Genomic DNA, 13,047 nt, shown 5'->3' with positions numbered 1-13,047 from the left:
CCCGACATAAATATATATAGATGGTCAACCTTAATACTTGATAAATACAAGTGCTACTCCTTTTATATTAAACACCGCCACCTTTGCTCAACTTTTTCCTCAGGGTAAACATACCACAATGTTGTACGTATTTAAAATAACCAACAGATTTTCTCTGTCTCCTAACCCTTAAATGTAATCCTTCAGTCCATGACTGAATATAATCCTTCCTGCTCAGTGATATAATACCTCAAAGTTTAAATAAGGTGAAACTTCCACTGTAAATAAAATTGTAATATAAAATTCACACTAGAAGAAATATTTTGTGAGGTTCCAGAAGATTCCTTAAGTCATAATCAAATCGTCTTCTTGCACATACATACCTTTGTCTTCTCTATTATATTTGATATATATTCTAGATAAATATCTTGACACCATACCTGATACTCTAGGAGCTAAAAATCTCACTGACATAGGAAAAATAATTGGTGCAGAACCCATTAAATTTCAAAAAGATTCCACTAAAGTGCTACCCAAACTTTCCCAACATCCCTTTAAACCAGAAGTTAAAGAAAGGTCAAACCTATAGTGAAAGGCCAAAGAATTCCTCCTGCACTGCACTAGTCTCTGTAACACTCATGTCCTTTCAGAAACAAAGCCAAATGACTGAGGAAAAGTTCTTGACCAGTAAAGAAACCAAGTGGATAAGGAAGCCAATTTGGTTATGATATCAGGGCTACCAACAAAATTGTAATCCCTCTTTTTCCTACAGTACCTAAGCCAAATACCATTCTGTCATCAACTCTGCCTAAAGCCACTTGATCTACTGTGGACTTTTGCTCTGCCTTTGTTCCGTGTGCCTTTAGGCTAGGACAGTCAATAATTTTTTGCCTCACCTGGGAAGGACAACAATATGCCAGAACAGCTGTGCCCCGTGGGCTCATGAAGCCCCCTGCTATTTTTCTCAGGTCCTCAATCACGAATGATTGTATATCGTAATGATGTATAAGCTAACTATACTGATCTAATCACTGCACATTTTATACGATTATTGAAAATTAACATTGTATCCCACATGTATGTATTTTAAAAAAAGGACTGAAAAGATCAAAATTTACTTTGATTTAGTTCTCATACAGTATGTAGATTAACTTCTACTTTGTTCAGAGAACAAATATGACAAACAATTCTGTAATATGGATTCCATTTATGTGCTCCCAGCCTTAGCTAAAAAAAAAAGCATATGTTTCAAAAAAATTAAAATTTTTCCACATTATAGTGATTTAGGGCATGATTTCAATAAGGAAGAAATGATTAGGAATGTCTAAATTTATCATAGGCCCCTTAACAATGACAGTTGGGAAGATTTCTAGGTTTGATAGGATATTGCAAACATTCTGCAGGATAAACATCAAACACACACACACACACACCCCTAAGTATTCAAACTGCAGAAAATTGAATACAGAAAGTCTTGAAGGAAGCCAGGAGCAGGGGGAAAATTAGGTATAGAGGGACAAGGCTAAGAGTTACCACAAACTTCTTATCAGAAACCACACAAGTAAGAAGAGAGTAGAATAAAATAAATAGTTGAAAGAAAAAAAATGCAAACCTAGAATTTTTTATTCAGTGAAGTCATTCTTCAAATTGAAGCTGAAATAAATATTTTCTGAGATAAACAAAAACTAGTGAATTTATTGCCAGAATACACTGGGTGTGGATTTGATCAACAAGAGCTCTCATTCACTGGTAGGAATGTAAAATGGTACAGCCACTTTGGAAGATAGTTTGGCAGTTTCATACAAAGTAAACAGTCTTATCATATGATCTGGTAGTTGTGCACCTACATATCCTACCAACTTACTTGAAAGCTTATTTCTGCAAAAAAACCTACATGAAAATATTTATAGCAGCTTTATACATTATCACTATACACTGGAAGTGACCTAAATGACCTTAAATAGGAGAATGCATAAGTAAAGTGATACATCCACAAATGGAATACTAGTCGGCAATAAAAAGTGTGAGCTTTCAAGCCATATAAAGACAAGGATGAATTTTAAATTCATACTGCTATGTGAAAGAAACAAGACCAAGGGACTATATACCATATGATTCCATTTATATAGCTATAGATTCAGTAAACATACGAGTGCTTGCAGGGATTTGGTGAGGGAGGTGGGTTGATTAGGTGAAACACATGGCATTTTTTAGGGTGGTTGAACTATTTCGTATGGTACTATAATGGTAGATACATGATACCATGCATCTGTCGATACCCATAAACTTCACAGCACAAAGCATGAATCTTCATACAGGGATATTTTAAAAATCATTTGCAAAGTTGGGGTGATTACAGGATAAAATTTATGCAGTGACAATAAAATCTAAATATACTCCAATTGATTGAAATAACCTTACCAAAGGGTGTGGAGGTGAAATTGTGCTAATATAATAATTGGAAATGAGTGGAGCCTCTGAGACTGAAGGCGAAATGAACTATATTTTAGTCAATAAAGTCTGTTCCCTCTGGAGTATGGGTTAACAATTCTGAAAACATCTATATATGTATATGGGAATTCAACAATTAAGTAAATGTATGGCAGATGGTAGGAGCTACTGTTGAAGTGAGAAGTTAAAGACAAAGGAGAGGAAGCTAGAATGATTCATGTGGTAATGAATTAGGGTTGGAGGCATCAGTATGAACTCATGTTTATCTTAATATAGGTAAAGATGGACACACAGAAATGTTTATACTGATATCAAAATATCAACAAACACTCAAAATCCATATCTTGGTTTCTAATATCATTCTCCATAATTGGAACCAGGGCTACTTAGAGAAATGGTTCATTCTAGGGCTTGACCTGGGAATATACAAGATGAGCTTAGAACTAGAAAATATTGTACCAGAAATTAATAAAGTGCTACCAAAAAACCCTGCAATAATGGAGTGTGTCAAAGGGAAATAGGGACATAGGCAGCAACTGAAAGAGCTCCCTATGGCCAAAGCTGACTCAATTTAAGCAACAACACAGCAAAATAGGTTGTTTAGATCATAGCCCAAAATATAGAACAAATATCCATGAACCCATACTTACATAAATAAGTGATTGAATAAGTAAGTAAGTAGGGGAACAGACAAATCTCTCATTCAGTTTAATTCCAATTATTTTGTGTAGAAACTCTATCATCAAAGAGGTGAAACATAACTCCTCACCACCTAAATGTGGTAGGTGCCTAGTGACTTCCATCCAAAGAGTATGCATGAAAAATGGAAAGAAAAGAATAAATTTACAGCAGAGAAAACTGCCAAACACTACTTCAGCCAGGTGATCAAGGTCAGCATCAACAGTGATAAATCACGTTAATAGAATGTAGCATTAACATGATGTGATTAAAATAATACCTTACCTCTGTGGTCTTTCTACCCCCAACATATAACCCGGTCTAAAAATGAGAAAAATAAGGAAAACCCAATTGAGGGACATTCTACAAAATACTTGGCCATGTGATTAAAATAATACCTTACCTCTGTGGTCTTTCTACCCCCAACATATAACCCAGTCTAAAAATGAGAAAAATAAGGAAAACCCAATTGAGGGACATTCTACAAAATACTTGGCCAGTACTCTTCAAAGCTTCAAGGTCATCAAAAGCAAAAATAGTCTAGGAAACTGTCATAATCAAGAGACTCTTAAGGAGAAATGACGACTAAATGTAACATGATATCCTGGATGAAATACTTTGACAGAAAAAGGAAATTAGTAAAAACTAAGAAAATATGAATAAATAACAGAATTTACTTATTAATAATGTATAAATATTGGTTCTTTATTTGTGATAAATATACCATATCAATGTAAGATGTTAACAATAGGCTGAACTGGGTATGGGGGATATCGAAACTCTTTGTAGTATCTTCTCAACTTTTCTGTCAATCTAAAAATATTCTAGGATGAAAAATTTACACCGCCCTCCAAAGGAGCAGTTAAAATATATTTTGTTGTGAGAATATTTTTAACAAAATCAAATATTCATTCAATTTGCAATATAACCATGGGTACCTCAGCCATGATTTCCTTTTCAGGGTGTTGGAGTGATAGACTTGGAAGGAATATAAAATATAAACTAGGGTATGAGCAAATTTATATTTGCACATTTGTCCATGGTACTCTGGAAAATATTTATTCACAAGAATAAATATATTTATTTTTGGATCATTTAAGTCCAGCTATTTACATGGCTTTTGTTTCTGTATTACCTATGTGTATTGATCTTTTAACAAAATATGGTCAAATTTAGAGGAAAATTATTATCATGGATATGGCTTGTTGAAACACTGATGTTTGGTTAAATGGAATTTTTTTTTTAATTTAAAAATACTATATCCATTTTATTCCCTCTTCCTTATATGGAGCTTTAAAGAATTGAGGTTCTCATAGACATGAGAACGCAAAATATGGTCAAATTTAGAGGAAAATTATTATCATGGATATGGCTTGTTGAAACACTGATGTTTGGTTAAATGGATTTTTTTTTTTTTAATTTAAAAATACTATATCCGTTTTATTCCCTCTTCCTTATATGGAGCTTTAAAGAATTGAGGTTCTCATAGACATGAGAACGAGATTAAAAACATTTATCATGTTGTTGCATGAGGCTTCTCTCTAATTCTTAGGTCTCTGGTAAATTTTTCATAGGGCCAGGATGGTGCTTAACATCTGAAGTAGTGGGTTAGAATTTGAAACATGTGGAATGTTAGTAATCTATGAAAGCTGTAGTTGAATTAGCTCTTACCTACTTTTTTTTAAGACAGAGTTTTTATTTACTGAATTGTAAGAAAAAAAAAAAACTACCAAAATACATGTACTATAGCCAAGAGTAGTTAGAATTATTTTTCCCCTAAGTATTTATTTGTGAATAAACTATGAACACACTCCTTACATGTCCACTTTAAGGACGAGGTACTCATAAAGGCAATATCATATTTCCAGCATTTATAAAATTACTCTCCTGGTATGAGTTTTCTGAAGGACTACACATTAATCCATCTGCAGGAAGATGTCCCATGTCACACTTGTAATGTTTTTCTTGCAGTACGTGTTCTCATGTGTCTTCATAAGGATGAGGAACAATTGAAGGCTTTCCCACACTGCTTACATGTATAAGGTTTCTCTCCAGTGTTCGGTCTCACATGTACTGGTAAAGATGATGGCCATTTGAAGACTTTCCCACATTCCTTACATTCATGAGGTTGCTCTACAGAGTGTGTTCTCAAGTCTTTTTGCAAGAGTTTAGGCCAACTGTAGGCTTTCCCACTCTGTGCGCATTCATAGAGTTTCTCTGCAGTGTGCCTCCTCATGTGTTTTTGTAAGGATATGTGGCAGTAGAAAGCTTTCCCACACTGCTTGCACTTGTACAATTTGTTTTCAGGATGCATTCTCATGTATTCTCAAAAGCAGGCAGACAAACTGAAGGCTTTCTCACACTGCTTACATTCATAGGGATTCTCTCTAGTGTGTGTTCTCATATGCTTTCATATGGGTATGGGCCAAGGAAAGGTTTTCCCACACTGTGTGCATTCATAGGGTTTTTCTCCAGTGTGCACTCATAATTCCTTGAAAGGTTGAGGGATGACTGAATGTTTTCCCACACTGGTTACATCCATAGGGCTTCTCTCCACCATGAGTCCTTTCATGTCTCTGAAAGGACTAGGGATAAATGAAGGTTTTCCCACACTGTTTGCTTTCATAGTGTTTCTCTCCAGAGTGCACTTATCATGTATCTTCAAAAAGCTGAGGAATAACTGAAGGCTTCCCTGCATTCCTTACATTTATATGGCTTCTCTTCAGTATGTGTTATCATATGTCTTTGAAAAGTTGAAGACTAAAGGCTTTCCCCACATTCTTTACATTTATATGGCTTCTCTTAGTGCGACTTCTCACATGACTAGTAAGACTTGAAAAATCAATGACGGGTTTCCCACATTGCTTACATTCATAGGTTTTCTCAGCAGTGTCAATCTGTATATGACAATTGAGGGAAGACATACAAAGGAAGGTTTTCACACATAATTTACAAGCATCGGGTCTCTCTCCATTGTGGGTTCTAAAATGTGTTTTTGGGTATGAATGACAACCATAGGATTGCCCACATTCCTGGCACTGATACATTTTTTTTCCAGTGTGAACTTTGATGTGACTCTTGAGGGATGAATGATGCATGAAGACTTTTCCATATGTGCTGTATACATACTGGTTTAGTCCAGTAGAAATTTCCTTGTATGGGTTAAGATTTGGAATCTGGCTGAAGGCTTCTCCACATTGATCTATACTTTCACAGAGTCTCTTCACTATGTAATTTCTCAGATTTCTCCTCTGCCTTGTGTGCTGATCTTCAATGCTAAGGTTCTTCCCAAATTTTTCCTAAAACAGAGGCCCAAGAATAATTTCTGGTGAACTTTGCTACTTCAGCTTCCTTAGTTACTTTTTCTAGATAAGTACCCTGCTGAGAAACTGACCCTTTGGCCATAAATTGAGTTTCATCATCTACTGAGGCCAGATTTTAAAAAGTTTTGAGTAACACATCTTTGTAGTGGTCCCTCTGAGCAGAATCCAGCAAAGCCCACTGCTTCAGGGTGAAGTCCACAGCCAAATACTCAAAGATCACTGAGTCCTGAACAGTGGGGCAATAACACAAGGTTGATATGAGGAGTGGATAAGGTAACAGGTGTGAGAGCTCCTGGTATGAGGAAGGACACCTGGTAGGTGTTCCACACACACGAGACCCAAGCAGCAGCAAAAAACTGGAATGCGGTGGCAGGGACTCGCAGGCAAGCAGTGTCTGGGTGGGGACCGCTCTTACCTACTTTAAAAAAAATAGCGATAATCATAAACTTCATACATGATTCATACTATATCAAACTATATTAGCATGAAATTAAATGAGCTCAGAATGGTTAACCCTAATATCACATAATGAGACATTCTCTTTAACTATAGAAGATATTATGTTAATTTCCAGGATATTATTAGCATGCTATAAAAAAAATTCAGATTCCACTTTTAGGTAGTAATAGCACAGAAACTAGGTCTTTATTCATGGACTGAGTTTAGACTATGCTTATTGCACTTGACATAAAGATGGATACAGTATAGTTTGTTGCTTTCCAGAAGCTTACCGTGAGGGGAAGGAGAAGTTAACAGAGCAGCGCAAAGCCCTATGACAAGCCTCTTAAGAGAAGTATTGGATGCAAGCACCTGAGAGAGATGCTTAACCCAAGTTGAGTTAGAAACTGAGATAGGGATTGATTCTTAGGAAATGCAATGCCTGAGCTCAGTCTAAAAGAACAGTCAGAATTTAGGTACAACCCCAAAAGTTAAGCCTTACAGACGGAACACACATATAAAGTCACCAAGGCAGGATAAAACATCACTTGTTAGAGGAAAGTACAAGGGTTCATTGTGTTTCAGGGCGATTGGTAGAGTTGAGGCTAAAGAGGCAAGTGACAATCAAATATAGCCAAGTCAGTAATAATGAACATTTAATTGATGGATACTTACTTCATATTCATTATTAGTATAATTCCCACAGGTATTTTTGTAATTCCATAATATTATGAAAATCTGTGTTATTGCCGAAACAGAAAATAATAACTTCAATGTAATGTCTGATTTGAATGTAATATATGCTATTGGTCAGAATTATTCAGAACCTGGATTCCTGGTTGTGAGGGAGGAGAGGAGAGAGTAAACAAAAATTGTTTCTTTATTTCACCTACAGTATTCCAGTAACTGAGTGGAATTGAGAGATTATGCTCATTGCTCTGTAAGCTATACAGGGGAAGTACAATGTACTTAAATTGCAGGTATCCTTTAGTGAAAATTTTCTAAAATTTCTCCAGCTACTGATTTGCCTTTTGAAACTTAGTAGGACTGTCATGTATTAATCTATGGCAAAAGTATTAATATGTCTTCTGCAAAGCATAGCTGATATATAACAATGGACTTAAGCTTGTTTTTATTTTTGCACTTTTTAGGGGAAACCTGGTTGAAGATGGACTCTTTGACTTTTGCTCTTTACGTTTCTAACCAAGTTCTCTACATAGTGGCTCCAAACAAAAACCTTGGAATGGCTAGATACTATGGCAAAACTTCAGATTTTGTTTACCTAATGCTTACATAAACGTTAAATGGTTTCAAATGAATGTAGCCATTGTGGTTATACTATTAGTCATGATTATAAAATAAGTGTTCATAAACTGAGTACCTACTATGTCCAGAGATTGTCTTAGGCACTGCTAAGGTGTTGAACAAAATAGACACTCTCAGCTACTCTCAGGTTGGATACATTTTAGGGGTATAGAGCTCTAATTTGTAGGGCTTTATATAGCTCCACTAAAACAGCCATACAAAAGTACAAGTCAGTGATATGATTGTAATTAATCTTGAAAAATTAAATAAACATTTGTAGAATCATAAATACTCAGATCTAATCTAGTCTCTTTAAAACAATAGGTAACATAGCTGAAATTCAGATTTTCTGTCACATGCTCTACGACAATTTCTATGTTAAATAGCATCTCGGAGAGAATATATGCAACAATCTTTGGAAATCTGAGATGTGTATTAATTGTAGATGGCGAATATATTTTATTAATACCTACTTTTATTGGACTTGGAAAGATGAGCTCCATTTTTGTCCAGGTCACATAATCTAGAGAATTAATGCAGTTGTCTTAATGTTCTGAAGGTCACTTAAATTATATGCAAATACTGAAAGATAATTGAATTATAAGACTTTTTAAAAGTTTTATTATGTTTTAAGGAAAGTGCATCTACTAGTTAATTCTTTTAACAGTAGAAACAATGTCAGGAAAAACACACTCCACAGAGAGATTCATTTCACAAATCTATTATTTACTAGGACATAAAATCACAAGAAAGTATAGATTTTAGATGTTGGTTGGGTATGGCTTCAGATAGGGAGCTGAGAGTTGATTAATGGACATATATTTGGAACTATGTTTCTATAAGTCTGAAAGCCCCAAACACTCTATGATTCTTGTATTAGACCATTTCTGTTCCTTATAACAAAATACATGGAACTGGGTAATTTATAAAGGAAATAAAATTTATCACTTACAGTTTTGGAGGCTGGGAAATCCAAAATCCAGGGAACACTTACTGTGTGGGCCTTCTTTGGTGGTGGCTTAACAGTAATGCAGGGGTCTCACATGGTAGAACTTGGAAGAGCAGAGAGAGCAGAGACAAACCTCCTTATTCAGTTTCTTTTTAAAGCCCTCAGAACCATACCCCTGACCACCATTATTAACCCGTTCACTAAGGCACAGTCCTACAATCTAATCACCTCTTCAAGACCCCACCTCTCAATCACCACAATAGGATTTCCCACCCTCAACAGATACAGTGGGAATTAAGTTTCTAATATATGATGTTTGGGGACAGAATTCAATCAATCCACAGCAATTTTAATTTCTGAAATATCACCATTGTTAACTAATTTGATCTGAAATTGTACAACTACTTTTAATCTATATTTGATTTTCCTTAGTTGTAAATGGAAAGACAGGGATTTATATTACATTTAAATTTGATTTCCTTAAAACACTGCTGGAATTGGTAAAGAGACACGAAAATCAGCTACATTGTATATTGATAAATTAAACAAACAAACAAAAACTAAAAACAATGCTGGATTTTTCACTACTTCCATCATTCTGTAGCAATGCCTCCAATATTACCATGAAGACTGCATGAAACAAACATTCAGGGAAGCTTAATGCTATCACAATAGGAAGTCCATATGGGAACAGGATGATTTTTACAATGAAGCAAACTGACCTGACCAGGTTGCTAATTAACAAAGAATATTTATTAAATAATACTCTCCAACAGTTTCATAAAACCCAAGCCAATATTGAAACAGAGCCAGATTCATGGGTACCTGAGATCAGATTCAGATAATTTAGACAATTTCATTCTGTGTATATCAGAAATGTGATTAAATATTGTTGACATTTATTTCATTTAATAGTTACTTTGGGCTTTTTGCCTGTCTTTTGTCAAAAACTGAGTTATTTGACTCAGGTTCAGTCATAATGACAGGGTTTGAAGACAAAATAGTTCATGTTGTAAAACAGATGCTCTCTCATACTGTAGTAAAACCTAGTGGTACTTCACTGATAATGGAATAAAACATATGAATATCATCTAGAAGGCCAAGCCCAAAGACCAAGACCATTTTGTTTCAGAACAAAAATGAAGGGGTATCATACTATCATCAGTATAATCAGGATAGAGAACTAAATAAAGAGTGAAATCATTTTCTAAGCTTATTTTCATTCAACATTCCTAAGAATAAATACTTACAATGTAGAGTACAATAACAAGCATAGAAAATACTAAAGAAATAAAATATTTTGCCAATGTAAAAGATATCACAGCAGACGAAAGGAGACCAAAAATAAAACAAGTAATTAGAATTTAGTCTAACAATGGATAGGGCACAGTTCTCGAGATGTCTATAGGGACAGCAAATAATCCATATTCACTACAGGGGGAAATGTCAAGGCAAGATGCTGAGATGTGCTGTTTAAACTGAATGTTAAAGGACAGATAAGAATTAGGTTTTCAAAATAGTGGTAGAATAACATTCCAGTGAATGCTAGGAGAACAGGCAAAACTGAAGAGGTATGAAGAAGCAAGGCTTACTTGGATATGAATATATTTGGAATAATTTACTTGATGATGAGGCTGAACAGATAATTGGGAAAGAGTCAACCAAACCACTCACATCCATTTCTTTCTTCATTAATAAAGTGTAACATAGGAATAACTTCCTGTGTTAGTCAGGGTTCTCCAGAGAAACAAAACCAATTGTGTGTGTGTGTGTGTGTGTGTTTGTGTGGAGAGAGAGAGAGAGAGAGAGAGAGAGAGAGAGAGAGAGAGAGAGAGAAGTATTTTAAGGAATTTGCTCATGCAATATGCAATTATGGAGGCTGGCAACTCCAAAATTTGTAGGGTAGGTCATCAGGCTAGATACCCAGGGAAGAGCTCATATTGCAGTTCAGGTACGAAGTCAGTGTGGAGGCATAGTTTTCTGTCCCTTGGGAGGGCTCCTTTTTCTGTTAACACCTTCAACTGATTAGATGAGACCCACCCACTTTAATGAGGGTGATCTGCTTTAGTCAAAGTCTACTAATTTAAATGTTAATATCATCAAAAATACCTTCACAGAGACATTTATGTTGGTGTTTGACCAAATATCTGGTGCTATGGCCTAACCAAGTTGACACATAAAATCAACTATCACAAATGAACCCCTTGTCAACGTGGTACTGATACCTATCTCCTTAAACGTAGTTAATCTCCATATGATGAAAATAACAAGGTCATACTGCCACTTAACATGATGAAACTATCCTGCATACAACTGAAAACACATTAATTCTTTTCACAGAAGAAGATGAAAATTCCTGGGGTGGTGTTCACTCTTCTTGATATCCTGTAACTTGAATACAATATTGAGTTAACAATACTCAAATATTATAATATAAAGTCAATATATATATATATATATTTAATAATAAATTAGATTTTATTTCATGTACAGAGACCTAGGGTAGTCTCGGGTGGTGGTTGGAAAACAGCACACAGGTGAGGAGCACCGAGAAGCCTGTTATAAATATGTCAGTTTGCTCTGTAGTCCAGGTAGAGTGAGTGTGGGGTCCGCAGGGTGGCCTTATAGGAAGGAGCAGCCTTGCAAAGAGCATCACTCTGCTTCCTTCTGGGTTGAGATCCATTCCCCTGGCACCAGCAGCAGCCCCCTCCACACCACAGCGACCAGAGCTAAGCACACACCCTGCAAACCGAACACTGCAAGGAGGAACAGTTCCCTTTAAAATCCCAGTGGCAGGTACATGGGAGGAGTAGGATCCTTCGTGGTTCTGGTGGGATGATCACAGGGGGTAGGGACTGGGAGGCTGGGGCAGCAGAAGGATGCTCTCCTTCTCCTTCTATAGGCTGGATAATTAAAAATCACAAGTCCTGATGCTTGACAAAAGATTATGTTATATGATGAGCGAATAAGAGAGGGACAAAAACAAAGATATTTGCTACACACACATATTGATAAAAATAAGGAGGAAATACACCTGACAATTACAGTCCTACTTCTGTATCTGGTCACATCATTATAGCTGGAAGGTACAACTACCTTCTTCCACTAATCATTTTGTATTCCCTCTGCCCTGGTAATGATTTTTTACCTGGTGGGGTTACCCTAATCTTTATTCCTGAAGGGTCTGGACCACTAGTAGTCCTGCCTGAATTGTAGTCTTCCATTGACTTTAATCTCCGTGCATGGTAAAACTTACCAACAGATGTCCTAAGGGACCTTCTGTATTCCACACATACTCTTTCTTATCTCCATCGTGAAGTAGCCGAACAATTTCCCCTGAGTAATCAGGATCATCTATCCCAGCCAGCCTAGTAACTCCCTTCGTTACTTGTTGATTCAGATATATGAGGAGCCCAACGTGGCCAGGTGGAAGTCTTAACTTGCAGTTTAATGGAATCATTACTGTATCTCTTGGTGGAGGCATTCACCCCTTTGAAACTAAGACCTTTAGGCCACCAAAGTATAAGGTCACAGAGATAGAAAGCGAACATTGTGCTGGTGGGTCACTAGGAGTAACAGTGAGTGTTGCCACTCCCATCCCACCTTTTGTTTCATAGACCTGTGAATCTTGACTATGGGAGAATTAGCACCACATACTGGACACTGAATAAGAGCTTATACAGCCTTCTTTCTGGAAACCTTTGCCTCAGCCCTGCAGAGTATTGCCATCTAGCTGGTGTGGTAACTGAGTCTTCTAAAGGACATTCACCATTCTATCAAGCCAGCTGCTTCAGGCTGGTGGAGGACATGGTAAGACCAGTGAATCACTTGAGTATGGGCCCATTACTACATTTCACTTGCTGTTAGGTGAGTTTTTGGTCAGAAGCAATGCTGTGTGGAATACTGTGACAGTGGATAAGGCGT

At 36.3% G+C, this 13,047-nt stretch overlaps 1 pseudogene; it reads right to left on the bottom strand.

The window, feature by feature from the left end:
* Positions 1 to 4,950: 4,950 nt before the first annotated feature.
* LOC103598651 lies at positions 4,951 to 12,607 on the bottom strand (annotated as a pseudogene).
* Between the last annotated feature and the right edge of the window lie 440 nt (positions 12,608 to 13,047).

This window comes from Galeopterus variegatus, unplaced genomic scaffold, assembly GCF_000696425.1.
Source record: "Galeopterus variegatus unplaced genomic scaffold, G_variegatus-3.0.2 Scaffold2697, whole genome shotgun sequence".
Classification (NCBI taxonomy): Eukaryota; Metazoa; Chordata; class Mammalia; order Dermoptera; family Cynocephalidae; genus Galeopterus; species Galeopterus variegatus.
Note: the sequence above shows the minus strand (reverse complement) of the source record. Positions and strands in the feature narration are given on the sequence as shown.